General features: G+C 37.4%; 1 protein-coding gene across 1 annotated transcript in view; it reads right to left on the minus strand.

The window, feature by feature from the left end:
* Positions 1-13,942, minus strand: part of LOC150089339 (modifier of protein aggregation 4) — a 92,457-nt gene that overhangs the window by 20,743 nt on the left and 57,772 nt on the right. The gene's annotated exons all lie outside the window — the stretch shown is intronic.

The following is a 13,942-nucleotide window of genomic DNA, read 5'->3' on the forward strand; positions in this document are numbered from 1 at the left end:
TACAATATGAGATTAATGAAATGATGCCACTATAATAACTTTGGTCAGTCTTCTGTCGTACAGACACAATGCATTTGCACTAACTATATGCCTGTCTGCTGAAGTTAAGCTGTCTGATGCGCTGGTAGTGACCGCACTTTATGTGTTCTAAATACAGAAATCTTTGTTCCTTGACTTCGGAGAATAGATAGTAACTGCAAGGACTTTAATCTAAATTACAATGGGAAGAGGTAGTGCTTCCAACTTGTAATCGGTGAAAACAAGCTGTACAGACTGTATGATATGAGGGCTTGTGTTCTCATGGGGTACAAGCACACCAGCTTTCAACAATTGTCATTGCTTCTGACAAATTTATGAAAAAATGTAGTAGTAGTAATAGTGGCATGTGATGCAAGAAAGCAAGTGTATGAGCTTATGCAGCATCAGCAAAAAAAAAAAAAAAATCACACCATTCCTCCTTAAATTTATTTAACCTATCAACTTCCACGACAGATGGAAGTTTGTTCCAGCAATTAACCACCCGCTGGCTAAAGGCAAATTTCCGCACATCTATTCTACATCTGTCTTTTCTTAATTTGAATTTATGCCTCCTTAGGTTCGTAATCTGAACAAGTGGAAGGATCCCATCAGAATTCAGCATGCTCAACCCATTCAAGGCCTTATACACCTCAATCAGATCACCGTGCAGGTGCCTAGTCTCCAGTCACTGCAATTTGCAAAACTTAAGCCTCTCTTGGTAAGAGCATCCCTTCATTCGCCTCACCAATCTTGTTGCCCTTCTCTGTACACGCTCAAGAAAATCAACATCTTTCCTAAAATGAGGCCTCCAGACCTGTACGCAGTACTCAAGGCATGGCCTGACCATTGCCTTATACAGAGGGATAATTACCTCCTTTTGCCTGCTAGCAAAATTCTTATATATCATTGACAAAACCCCATGACCTGCCCTGGCAGCCTGTCTGCATTGCTCAGAAAACTTCATATTTGACTGCACAATTACTCCCAGGTCTTTTTCATTTTCTACCACCTTAAGTGTAGTACCACACAGTTGGTACGTTTCTCTGGGGTTACTTCTACCCATGTGCAGTACTTTGCATTTGTCAAGGTTAAACTTCAGTTGCCACTTCGTAGCCCATCTGCCCAAATTATCTAGATCCTGTTGCAGTAGCACACTGCCATTACTGTCATTAACAACCCTGCCAAACTTTGTATCATCTGCAAACTTCGACATTCAGCCTGATATACCTTCATCAATATCATTGATAAATATACAAAACAACAGTGGACCCAACACCGAACCCTGTGGGACTCCACTAATAACATTAGTCCACGAAAAGCAGCACCCATTAATTACCACCCTCTGTGTTCGCCCACTCAACCATCCTGTTATCCATTGTAGCAACTTACCCTTAATATCATTCTGCTCCAATTTGTACAATAGTCTTCCATGCGCAACAGTGTCAAAAGCTTTCCTGAAATCCAAATAATTGTTCTGCAACAACCAAATCCTTTGTATCATCTGCAAACTTCGAAGCAGATGATGCATAGAAGCCTTCAGTTACTGAACTTCCAAGTAGCGGTTGATCATGGCAATAATGCACTGATAATTGTAGGCAATAATGCACTGATAATAGTAGGCTACGATGACCATTTGGTTTACCTTTGATTATTGACATTTAGAGGGTTGTGACAAAGATGGATACTTACACCAAGCTGATTGTGACTTCAGTACAGATTCAAATTTATGTGTTTTAAAACTCTTCACCTTTTCTGCAAAGTATGAGTAACTGCACTGCAATTTCTTTACGCTTTGTTGGTTGTTCATCTGACATCAAATGTGGGACCCATCAGGCAGTGACCTTTCTTTTTTGTTAGCATCTCAGTTAATATTTTGATGAACAGATGATCTGGTATTCTAGATTTGTTAGTTATTTCTCCACAGATCATGTCTGTCTTCCTCCAAAATGGTAGTAATGATGATTGGCAAAGTGTTGTCCGTAGATGTTCTCAGTCTTCTGGCCTGACATTGACAAAAGCTTTAAAACCAACATTTTTAAACCAAAATTTCATGTTGGTTTAAAAGCTTTTATTTCACCTTGATAAAAGCTTTTATCAAGGTCAAACTCCCTGCAGCAATTCATAAAATTGTGTTGGCATTTGGCCATGTAAAGTTTCAATTTTGATGAAAGATGACTGAGCTGAAGCTGTAATCTGACCTTCAGTAACATAACCCTCCATTTTAAAAAGGCTCTAAATAAGCATTCAATGCAGGAACACTGCTTTCAGCATGCTAATGTTGAGGTGTTCAACTTCAAATTACTACCCTGGTAAACATCAGCCTCGCAAGCATATATAGTGAGAGGCTAATGCACAGTCTGCAATAGTGTCAGGATAACCCTAGTAGTTCCTGGAGAGCAATTAAAACAAAATATTAAATAGACGTTAAAATAATGGTGACCAATATTCAAATGTCAGTATGTTTTAAAATTCAACTAAGTAGTAATGATGCAATTTCAATAAACAATATCATAGTTTGCATTTTATGTAGTTTAAGGCTTTCTAGCCTAAAATTTTATTACTCTAAGTCAGGGGTTCCCAACTGGTGGTTCGCAAATCCCTGGGGGTTGACGAAAGTGTTCCAGGGAGTTCGCACTAAAAATTCTATAATGGCGTCTGTAAACTACAAAATATAACTAATAATAAACAATAAAGTAAAATCAAATAAAATAAAAAGTAAAGAACTGCCAAAGAAAGAAACCACATTTCCCACAATTCCTTATAATTAGTTTATCTTACAGTATAAATAAATATGTTTTCCATACTAATTTTTTTGATTCTCAAGGACCATTGTTATGTACAGGTACTTTTTTTTTTTTTTTTTAACCTATAATACTTAGTACCATACATGGGTTGAAGGTTGAAAGAAGATACTTGTTGACATTGGACTTGAACTTCTGTTGATTGTAATTTTCAGGAAATACATAAGAAGGAAGGTTGGTCCAGAAAACAGAAATTGAATGAATAAATGAGGAAGAAGAAAAGTTGGTTCTGTGAGTTTGAACTTGGACAGTAAAAAAATGTTGACTGGTTGCGGCACGTGTTCGGATTGCTTTGAAAGAGCGAGTGGGAACTATAGAAGCCAATTCAGAAGCACACTGCCCATGGAAGTATCTATACAAAGGTCTATGAGACAGAGAGTGGAGAGACTGTTGCACAGTGATATCGTCACCGTCCTCCCCACACTGGATGTAAAACGCCACAGTTCAAATCCATTGATGACGCAAGGAATTTTAATGGGCTTTTTTCACTCCCTGGATGAGTTAGTCGGTTTCAGACACGACAAATATATGGGTAGATGTAATCATTTACGGGTGACCCTAATATAATTTTTTTTTTTTTTTTTTTGTTAAAGATGAGACATTAATTAACCTAACTGCCCTCTTTTGAGTGGAATTTAGAAGCCTGAGAGGTTTTGGGGGCACTGCCCCAGATGTGGGAACAATATTCCATGGTAGGGCGAATTTGAGATTTCTACAGTCAACAACAATTTGGAAGAAAAGTAACGCCAAGAGAAAACCAAGTTTCTTAGATGCAGAGAAAGCAATATTTGTAATGTGCTTTATGCCAGGAGAGATTAAAAGTCAGGGTAATCCCCAAGATCTTGCCTAGAAATCAAGAGCGTCATTGAAAATAAACATAGGAGCAGAATAATCCTTTTTGTGAGATATAAGACAAGACTGAGTTTTTGAAGGATTGAAATTAAGTTATCTTTGCCCCACTGGAAATCGGCATTTAAGGAAATGGTAGTGGATATTCGAGAAGTTGAAGCTGTTAGAACAGGGAGAGGTTTCTCAAACTGGAAAGTGGAATGCAATGTGCTATCATTGGCAAAACTATGGACAGAATTTCCAGTCAATGGAAGAATGACATTAAAATACAAGAGGAAAAGAGTGGGGGAAAGAACTGAACCTTGGGGGACACCGGCATTAGTGGAGAAGTTAGAAGAGAGAGAGCCATCTACCATCACCCTCAAGTGAGCGATCAATGAGAAAACTGGATAACCAATTACTAAAAACAGTTGGCAAACCATAAGATGGAAGCTTGTTTAGAAGACCTTTATGCCAAACACGATCAAAAGCCTTTGAGAGATCAAGAGCAACTACTTGTGTTTCACCGAACCTTTCCATTGAATTAGTCCATAAATGGGTAACATAAGCCAGAATATCAACAGTGGATCGACACTGACGGAACTGAGGGATTTGTCACCCTTTTTAGGAACTGACTGGATACGAGCAAATTTCCAAGCAGAAGGAAAAACACTTTTGGAATAAGAAAGTGAAAAAAGGCAGCAAAGAACAGAAGTTCAGGAGCTCAGGTTTTGAGAACAAGTGAAGAATTACCATCAGGACCTGGAGCTTTCTTAGTATCAGATTCATCAAAATCCTTCTGACATCCTTTTGAACGAAGACCACAAGAAGCATTGAATGGAGCGTACTGGGAATGGTTTGAGGCGATTTACCAAGATCATCAATACACAAGTTGGAATTAAAATAGGATACTAGCAGGTCAGCTTTATCTTTGGCTGATGTGGCAACAGAACCATCTAGTTTTAGCATTAGTAAGTGCACATGATGCAAGTACGCAAGCTTATATAGCATCAGCCAAAAAAAAAACCCTAATTTCACCCATCCCCTCGCTCCAAATGTTTGTCTAGTTCTGTCTTGAATCTATTTAAGCTATCAACTTCTACAGATGGATGTTTGTTCCAGCAATCAATCCCCCACTGGCTAAAGGCAAACTTCCGCACATCTATCCTCACAATTATCTTTGCTCAATTTGAATTTATGCCCTCTCAGGTGATTATTCTGAGTAAGAAGAAGGATCCCATCAGCATTGAGCATGTTCAAACCATTCAAGGCTTTATACACCTCAATCAGATCACCTCACATGTACCTAGTTTCCAGAAGCTGTAATTTGCAAAACTTAATCCTTTCTTCATAACAGCAACCCTTTGTTCTGTTCACTAATCTTGTTGCCCTTCTCTGTACTCATTCCAACAGCTCTACATCCTTCTTAAAATGAGGCTTAAAGACCTATATACAGTACTCAAGGTGTGGCCTGACCATTGCCTTATACAAGGGGATAATCACCTCCTTATCCCTGCTAGAAAAATTCCTGTATATCATTGACAAGACACCATGAGCTACTCTTGCAGACCATCTGCACTGCTCAGAAAACTACATACCTGCCTGCACAAGGGGACTTTCTTATCCCCTGTCAATTTATATGTATTAATTTATGATGTTACTTTTGTAAAAACTAGGTTGCTATATTTATTTAGTTAAAGTACAATTCAATTGACAATGAAATTTAATAAGATTAATAAATTTTACTAATTAATTGATACTACTATACTCGGTATCTAGTTTTCCGTTAGACCTTATGCTATCTAGTTCAGTGTACACGTTGTATCGTATAACAATGGGGGTAGGGCTTGCATAAAACCGAGAAATTTCAAAACCGAGTTTAACCGAAGTTTACTCTTAAAACTGGTTTTAAAACAGATTTTCTCAGACTTAGGGAAAATAATTAAAAGCTTATAACACGGGTATTTATTTTATCTTGGGTAGATTGTACAAATCGTAATCAAATATTTTAAACAAAATCTATCACCTCTTATAGTAAAAAAAATAAAAAAATTAAAATGCTCCAAAAAGGTAACCAGCTTGAGATTATACAAAATTACAAATTGTATTCAAATCCTTTGAATAAAAACTATACTTTCGTATAGTAAACAAAAAAATAATAAGCTCTATAATAATAATGATAAATAAATAAAAATGTGAAAAAAAACAGCTTGGGGAAATTACTTTACTATTTATTGCTCAGATTTTTTCTGAAAATGATCCTTTAAAAAACAGTATATTAAGCATTTTTCCTGATAGACTTGACCTTATTTTTGTGTTAAAGAGACCAGTGATCGAAAACACTCTGTCAGATTGGACACTTGTTGGTTTAATGGTCAGCAGTGCTCTATAAACTTTCTCCAGCTTTTCATTTATACTGCTAGTTGCCTCCAAAATTTTAAATTCTTTGCTGATTTCCAATTCACTCGGATATTTCGAAGGCTCTTTAGTTAATCTCTTTATTACACTATCATACTCTCGCATGAGTGTATCTCCAACATCGGAACTAGACGAGTCTTTGTTTTCTTCTAAAAGAACAGTTCGTTTATTTTCAGTTTCTTCATTCAACACTAAGACTCCTTCGGAATGTTTTGCAAATAATCTCTGATAAATCTCTTCAGCATCCTTTTTCAAAACTTGCTTACTTGGAAAATCAAAAGTTCTTGAACCTGAATCTTCTTTCCTAAACTTTTTGGGGTTGTGTGGATAGCTCAGCAAAGCCACAGTTTGGCAATTTCGTCTTGCATTGTAATGCTGCAAAAGGCTTTGGTGAAACTTTAAAGCAAATGGGTTTTCTGCTGTATCAAGCTTAGCAAGCAGAAATTCTATTGAAGACTCTGCTTTAAGTAAGTCTGTATCTTCTGTGGTTATAGCTGTTATGTTGTTATTTTTGGTTTTTAGGAGCATTAGCAACTAAGGCCATATTGCTCCGGTGCAGTGGTCATTCCCTGACCTTTCCGCATCCTCCGTATTTGGTGGTGACGGGCTTGAACCCCGGTCTAATCAAGAAGCGTGTGCTACGCACTGCTGCTCCTTCCCACCTGGCAACGGAGGCGCCGAGGTTATAGCCTTCAGAATCATTTCAACTGGTCACAAAGTTTCACATAGCAATTCAAGTGTTTTCCAGTCATCGTCAGACACAGCTTCAGTTGACAGTACTGCATATAGAGCATTTGGAATGCAATTTTTCAATTTCAAAAATCTCTCAATCGTATAATATATTCTTTATAATATATATTAATATTTTTATAATATATAATATATATGAATATTTTTATAATATATAATATATATATATTCTTTATCATATAATATATAATATACATATAATTATATGCTTTCCCATTAAAGTTTGCTTTAACAAAATTTTGTAATGTCATTTTTGGTAGGCGATTTTCGAAAAAGCTTGCAAATTTTTCTGACTTTGTTAATAGTTTGTGCAATATTGGCCATTGGATTGAAGAAATAAATGAGCTCATTGGTAAAGTCGGTTTGATAAAGCATGCCTTGCTGTCTTTCTTGAACTTCTTCATCGTCATCACTACTTTCTTCATTATTTTCATTTTCTTCATTGTCTTTGGGAGACTCAGAGACTGTGGCCCCATAATTGATTGCTTTTTCATAAAGTACATCTTTTTTTTTTTTTTTTTTTTTTTTATGAAAACCCCAAACACGAAAGGTATCAAAACCTATAGTACTTAGTACCGTGCAGGGTTGAAGGAGAAGTATGGGGGTAGGGCAGTAGCGGATTAAGATCGGTTGAGGCCCCGGGCAAAGAAGAAAATATTGGGCCCCTTAAAAAAAAAAGAGAGACAGGGAAAATAAAAATACATGTTAACCATTTTTTTAAATAAATAAAAAATATTATGTATTATTAATGTTTTGTTTTATTTCCAAAAAATGGAATATAATATATGTATAATATAATTAATAATAGCATAATAATAATCACAAAGTTTTGAACTAATAGTTGAACATATTAGTTCAACTAATTTGTTGGGGTTTTGCATATAAAGTTGGGGTTTTGCGTGGGCCCAGGGCGCGCGCCCGCCGTTAAATCTGCCTCTGGGGGAGGGGGATGCCGGAAACTTTGCTCTAGAGACTAAACATGGGTTTCACCACTTCAAGCCTCCAATAAGCAAAGTGGTGTTATTTCACCGGTTGATGAAAGTCATCTACCACATCTATAACTGACAGATGTATACAATGGGCTATACATTGTTGATGATTAGGCGTAATTTGCTTGCCAAACTTAATCATCATTGCTGCTTCATCGGTGGTGCAGGCAACAATATCCTCATCCAAGTTCAAACCAAATCCCTTCAAGTGTCCATTCACAATTTGCTCAGTTCTTCTGCTATCAAGTGAACCATTAATCTCAATAAGACCTAACGACCAATGATTGTCTTTTGAATGCACATTTATATTCATATACATTTTATTTTGTATTGACGTATATTCATCAATGAATACCGTGCACCCAAAACCAATGAATTTTTGAAATGCTGAATGAGTTCTTCTTTAGTTTTATAATAATTCAGAACCATATTTTTAATTCCATTCACTGAGGCTGGTGGTAATTTATCGTATTTATTTCTCTGAAGGTGAAGGCTTGATTGTATAAACTCACTCTTGGCAATTGAATTAACAGAAAATCCATCTAAAGCAGCTAATTTTGAAATCTCTTTTTCCATAGATTTTTTTAACGATAAAGTTTTCTAATGTTCTTACCATTTTTACGGGAGGTTCACTGTTATCTTGTTTAATGTCAATCTGATGCATTTTCTTTAAATGCAACATCAAAGATGATGTAGATCCTCCAGACGACTTCATTATCTTCCGACATTACGAACATTGTGCTTCATCTTTGCTTTTTCGAGCAAAATAATTCCATACATTTGATTTCATCTTAGACATATTAAGAGTAATAAATATTAATTAGTAGGAATTTATATCACCGACAATTTTAAATAAAAATATTGAAGATAACAAAGGCACAATACTATGCATCACTCCCGCAAGCAATGAATGAAGAGTCTAAACGAGGCAAGTTTAAAAATTTTCACGAAAGAAATTTTTTATTTATTTACTTGCAATTTTTTTTCCCCAATTAAATCTATTGTAATTTTCAAAATTACATAAAAGCTAAATTTGGTGAAGCTGCTTTTTGTAGAACATTTGATCGCAAATTTAATAGGAATAAAGAAGCAAAAAACCTTCTATGATTGAAATTGGATGCAATATTCAGCGATCTGTTTCTAGTGGGTAACCATCAATAAGGCGCGTTCCACAACTCACTCAGTCGTAAATGAGTACACCTGCATCTTGCCATGATACAGGTGGGAAGATAAAAAGGTACCCCTCCTAGATTTAGGCCACTTGCCCATGAGATTCGTACCTAAGGTTAAAATAAAATAAAATAAAAAACATGTTTAAAGCAAAGCAGTTGAACGATCCAGACAAGCGAACAAACGAAAGAAAACGTGCGTAACAAAAAACTATATTCGAGGGCTAACTAAAAAAATATTCGAATCCGGTTTTAGAAGCTCGGTTTCGGTTTTAACAACTCAATATGAAAACCGGATTTAACCGGTTTATAAAACCGGTTTGCAAGCCCTAAATGGGGGCAAGTTACGAACTGTTAATCTACGGACACGAGGGAGTTTTGACAGAAGTGGGAACAGATATGGGCAAAAATTGCAGCCACTAGTTTTGGCAAGAGATCAGAATGGTCACTACCATTGGAGAAGAAGCAAGTTTTCTACTCTTAGCCTGTTTGAAATCTAGTTTGAACTGATTAATAACTGCTTTACAAAGTATAAATGACGCTTAATAATAAAAATTATTATTTTGCTATATCGCTTATAAAAACATAGTACTGGAAATATTTAGTAATACAAATTCAGAAATATTATACGATTTCAGAGAATACAAGCTTATTGATTTGCTTTAAAAATATTATGTTGAAAGGGTTCGCTAAAAAAATTTTATGTTTGAAAGGGGTTCGCATTAAAAAATATTATCTTGAAAGGGGTTCACGAGTCAAAAAAGGTTGGGAACCGCTGGTCTAAGAAATATACCTTTTGATATTCTTCATACTGTGTAAATAAGTCACAACTGGATCATCAATTCTTATACCTCTGGGTACTTATGCACCCACTCATAAGAGGCCTAAAAACAGTGCAGTCTGGCTGGTAGTGATCAACTGAGAATAAGAAACAAACTTCTTTAATGGCGAAGTATTACTTATTCAAAGTATGAGAGGAAGGAAAACTGTGAATGATTTCAGTATATATTATTAGGAAAATTTTGCTATTTGATTTTGGTTTGTTCTGAAAACCTCTAAGAGTATATTAACAGAACAGTTGTTTCTGAATATAAATTTTTTTTGCCAAAAGTACACACACAAACAGGCATTTTAGTACAAACAGAAAAAGTGCCTTCGATGCCCAAGTATTTTAGCATTAGCATTAGTTGAGGCATATGATGCAAGAAAGCAAGCTTATAGAGCATCAGCAAAAAAAAAAAAAAAAACACCTTTCTGTTTCATCCATCCTGTCACTCTAAATGTTTGTCTAGTTCAGCCTTAAATTTATTTTCAAGCAATCAACTTCCATAACAAGATATAGAAGTCTGTTCCAGCAATCAACAACCCATTGGCTAAAAGCAAACTTCAACACATCTATTGTATAACTGTCTTTCCTCAATTTGAACTATGCCCCCCCCCTCAGTTTCTTAACCTGAGCAAGCGGAAGTATCCCGTCAGCAATGAGCCTGCTAAAACCATTCAAGGCCTTATACATCTAAATCAGATCACCTCGCAGGTGCCTAGTCTCCAGATACTTGCAGAACTTAAGCCTTTCTTCATAAACACACCCCTTCGTTCCTCTCACTAATCTTGTTGCCTTTCTCTATACTCGTTCTAGCAACTCTACATCCTACCTAAAATGAGGCCTCCAGATCTGTATACAGTACTTGGTCCTTAACGTCGTCACAGACAATCTCTCAGATATGACAGACAAGCTGTACTTGCTACCTGGGAGTCTAAAACGCTGATGGAACTGATATTCGGGTGACACTCAAGTAAGTGGACCCACTTTCGGCGAAGTCCGGACAGTCTGTGACAGCCATATCCTCTGCTTGCACCTTCACAATGGTGGAACTGTTAGTAATCCTGGGTATACCTCCATGCACAAGTACATGGCGGATGACCACCCAGGTGTGAACCAACGTAAGCAGGGGTCGAGGTGTGGCACCCACCCCACATGGAGGAACGCCGCCCCTCTATGTTACCAGGCAGTACTAGATAGTAGATGACTCTCATCAACCGGTGCAATACCACCACTTTGCTTATTGGAGGCTTGAAGTGGTGGAACCCATGTTTAGTCTCTAGAGCTAAGTTCCGGTCAACCCTTCCCTATCTCTTCCATCATGCAGTATGATTGATTACTTTTGAGGTTATAATGAACATCGTGGTGAGATCCAATATTCCTTACAATTCGAGGGTACAGCTCTAAAACGGTGTTTGCAGGCCGGCCACTAGTTAGCACACCGGACCGAACCTATTGGTAACTCTCTTGGAGGCTTCCGGATCAGCTAATGTATAATCTTGCTACCTCTATTCTGCCAGATAGTGACTGGAGGGAGTCCGAGTAGTGTATATGCGGGGAGCATTGTGGAGGACACGTTATGTCAAGGATCTGGGTATATTCTTACAACGTGTACGCCATTTCCAAAAATTTCATTACTTCATGCAGCATGTCCCACCCACTTTTTCTTACTAATTGAATACACCATGAGTTGTCAAACTAATAGAGCAAGCTTATCTGTGAAAAGATCTAAACCTCCCAAGCACTTCCTAATTCATTTCACAAATATACGTGGTCTCAATTCTAATCTCAACATGTCCACTTCCATTTGCAGTCTGCCAAACCGCATGTATTTTTCTGACAGAATCTCAGTTATCGGTTGATTCAAATACTGCTCATCTCAGATGTCCAAATTATTTGCTGTATGATTCCTTTCGCCTCAAAGGTGATACTTGTGCATACGTCCGTTTTGATATTCTCTGTCAGAGACTTGGTAATTTGGAATCTCCTCTCTTTGATCTTCTCTGGCTTAAAATCTCTCTAACTCATTATGTCAAATTCATCTGTTGTCTCTACAGTTCTCCCAACTCCACTAATCACTTGGAGCTCTCTGACTTCCTCTCTTTGCAACTTGACTTTCTCCAGTCCAACTTTCCTAACAGTGAGGTAATTTTCCTTGGTAATTTTAATGTTCACACCTCCAGCTGGCTTCCGTTTTCTAGTCACAATGACCCAGCTGGTCGAGATGCTGAGGCTTTTGCAATTACTAATGACCTTGCACAGATTGTTCATTTACCTACAAGAATACTAGACAATCCTAATCATACAGCCAATATGCCTGATCTTTTTATCACAAACAACCCTTCTAATTACACGGTCGAAGTGAGAGGTCCTTTAGGTATTTCAGATCACAACTTGGTGATTGTCTCTTCTCCAATGGAACCTTTATCTCATGGCTATTCCCAACCTCGTATTGTTTGGCATTACAAGAATGCAAAATGGGATGACCTGTGAGACATCTTTTCTTCTTTTCCTTGGTTGGATTACTGTTTCAAAACTTCTGATGTCAACGTTTGCTCAGATCGTGTCAGTGAAATTATTCTTGCAGGAATGGAATCCTTGATCCCACACTCCACTTTAAAATCTCATCCTTTATCTAAACCTTGGTTTTCCAATAATTGTGCTAAGGCTGTTCAAGAGAAGAATGTTGCATATCATAATTGGCTTGTTACTAATTCTTCAGTTTCATTTTCTGCCTACACCAAAGCTTGCCACAATTGTAAAGCAGTTATTAATCAGTCCAAACTAGAGTTTGAACAGGTTAAGAGTAGAAAACTTGCTTCTTGCCCTAATGGTAGCCGCGCATTCTGGTCTCTTGCCAAAGCTATTGGCCACAACTTTTGCCCATCTCTGCTCCCACCTCTGTCCAAACCAGATGGTTCTGTTGTCACTTCAGCCAAAGATAAAGCTGACCTGCTAGCATCCCATTTTTCTTCCACCTCATGTATTAATGATCTTGGTAAAACACTTCCCACCATTCCCAACACACTCCATTCAATGCCTCCTGTGGTCTTCCGTCAAAAGGATGTCAGGATTTTGACGAATCTTGATGCTAAGAAAGCTCCAGGCCCCGATGATATTTCTCCACTTGTTCTCAAAACCTGTGCTCCTTAAATTAACCCTATTCTTTGCCGCCTTTTTCACTTTCTTATTCCAAAGGTGTTTTTCCTTCTACTTGGAAATTTTCTCATATCCAGCCAGTTCCTAAAAAGGGTGACAATTCCCTCCCATCCAATTATCATCCCATTGCAATTACTTCTACTCTTTCTAAAGTAATGGAAAAATCAATTAACCGCCAACTCTTAAACTACCTAGAAACCTTCCATCTGATCAACGATTGCCAGTATCGATTCAGTCAGTGTCGATCCACTGGTGATATTCTGGCTTATGTTATCCATTTATGGACTAATTCAATGGAAATGTTCGGTGAAACACAAGTAGTTGCTCTTGACATCTCAAAGGCTTTCGATCGTGTTTGGCATAAAGGTCTTCTAAACAAGCTTCCATCTTATGGTTGGCCAACTGTTTTTAGTAATTGGTTATCCAGTTTTTTCTCTGATCGCTCACTGATGGTGATGGTAGATGGCTCTCTCTCTTCTAACTTCTCCACTAATGCCGGTGTCCCCCAAGGTTCAGTTCTTTCCCCCACTCTTTTCCTCTTGTATTTTAATGTCCTTCTTCCATTGACTGGAAATCCTATCCATAGTTTTGAAGATGATAGCACATTGCATTCCACTTTCCATTTTGAGAAACCTTGTCCTGCTCAATCAGCTTCAACTTCTCGAAAATCTGCTACCAATTCCTTAAATGCCAATCTTCAGGCAATTCTCCAGTGGGGCAAAGACAACTTAGTTGATTTCAACCCTTCTAAAACTCAGTCTTGTCTTATATCTCGCAAAAAGGATTCTTCTGCTCCTATGCTTATCTTTGGTGACACTCCGATTTCTAGGCAAAATGATATCTCTCTTTTGGGGATTACTCTGACTTCTAATCTCTCTTGGTACAAGCACATTACAAATATTGCTTCTTCTGCATCTAAAAAACTTGGTTTTCTCTTTCGCTCTCGGTATTACTTTTCTTCCATACAGCTGCTCTCAGGCTTCTTGA

This window comes from Mastigoproctus giganteus, chromosome 2 (assembly GCF_048544385.1).
Source record: "Mastigoproctus giganteus isolate SK-2022 chromosome 2, ASM4854438v1, whole genome shotgun sequence".
NCBI classification, from domain to species: Eukaryota; Metazoa; Arthropoda; class Arachnida; order Uropygi; family Thelyphonidae; genus Mastigoproctus; species Mastigoproctus giganteus.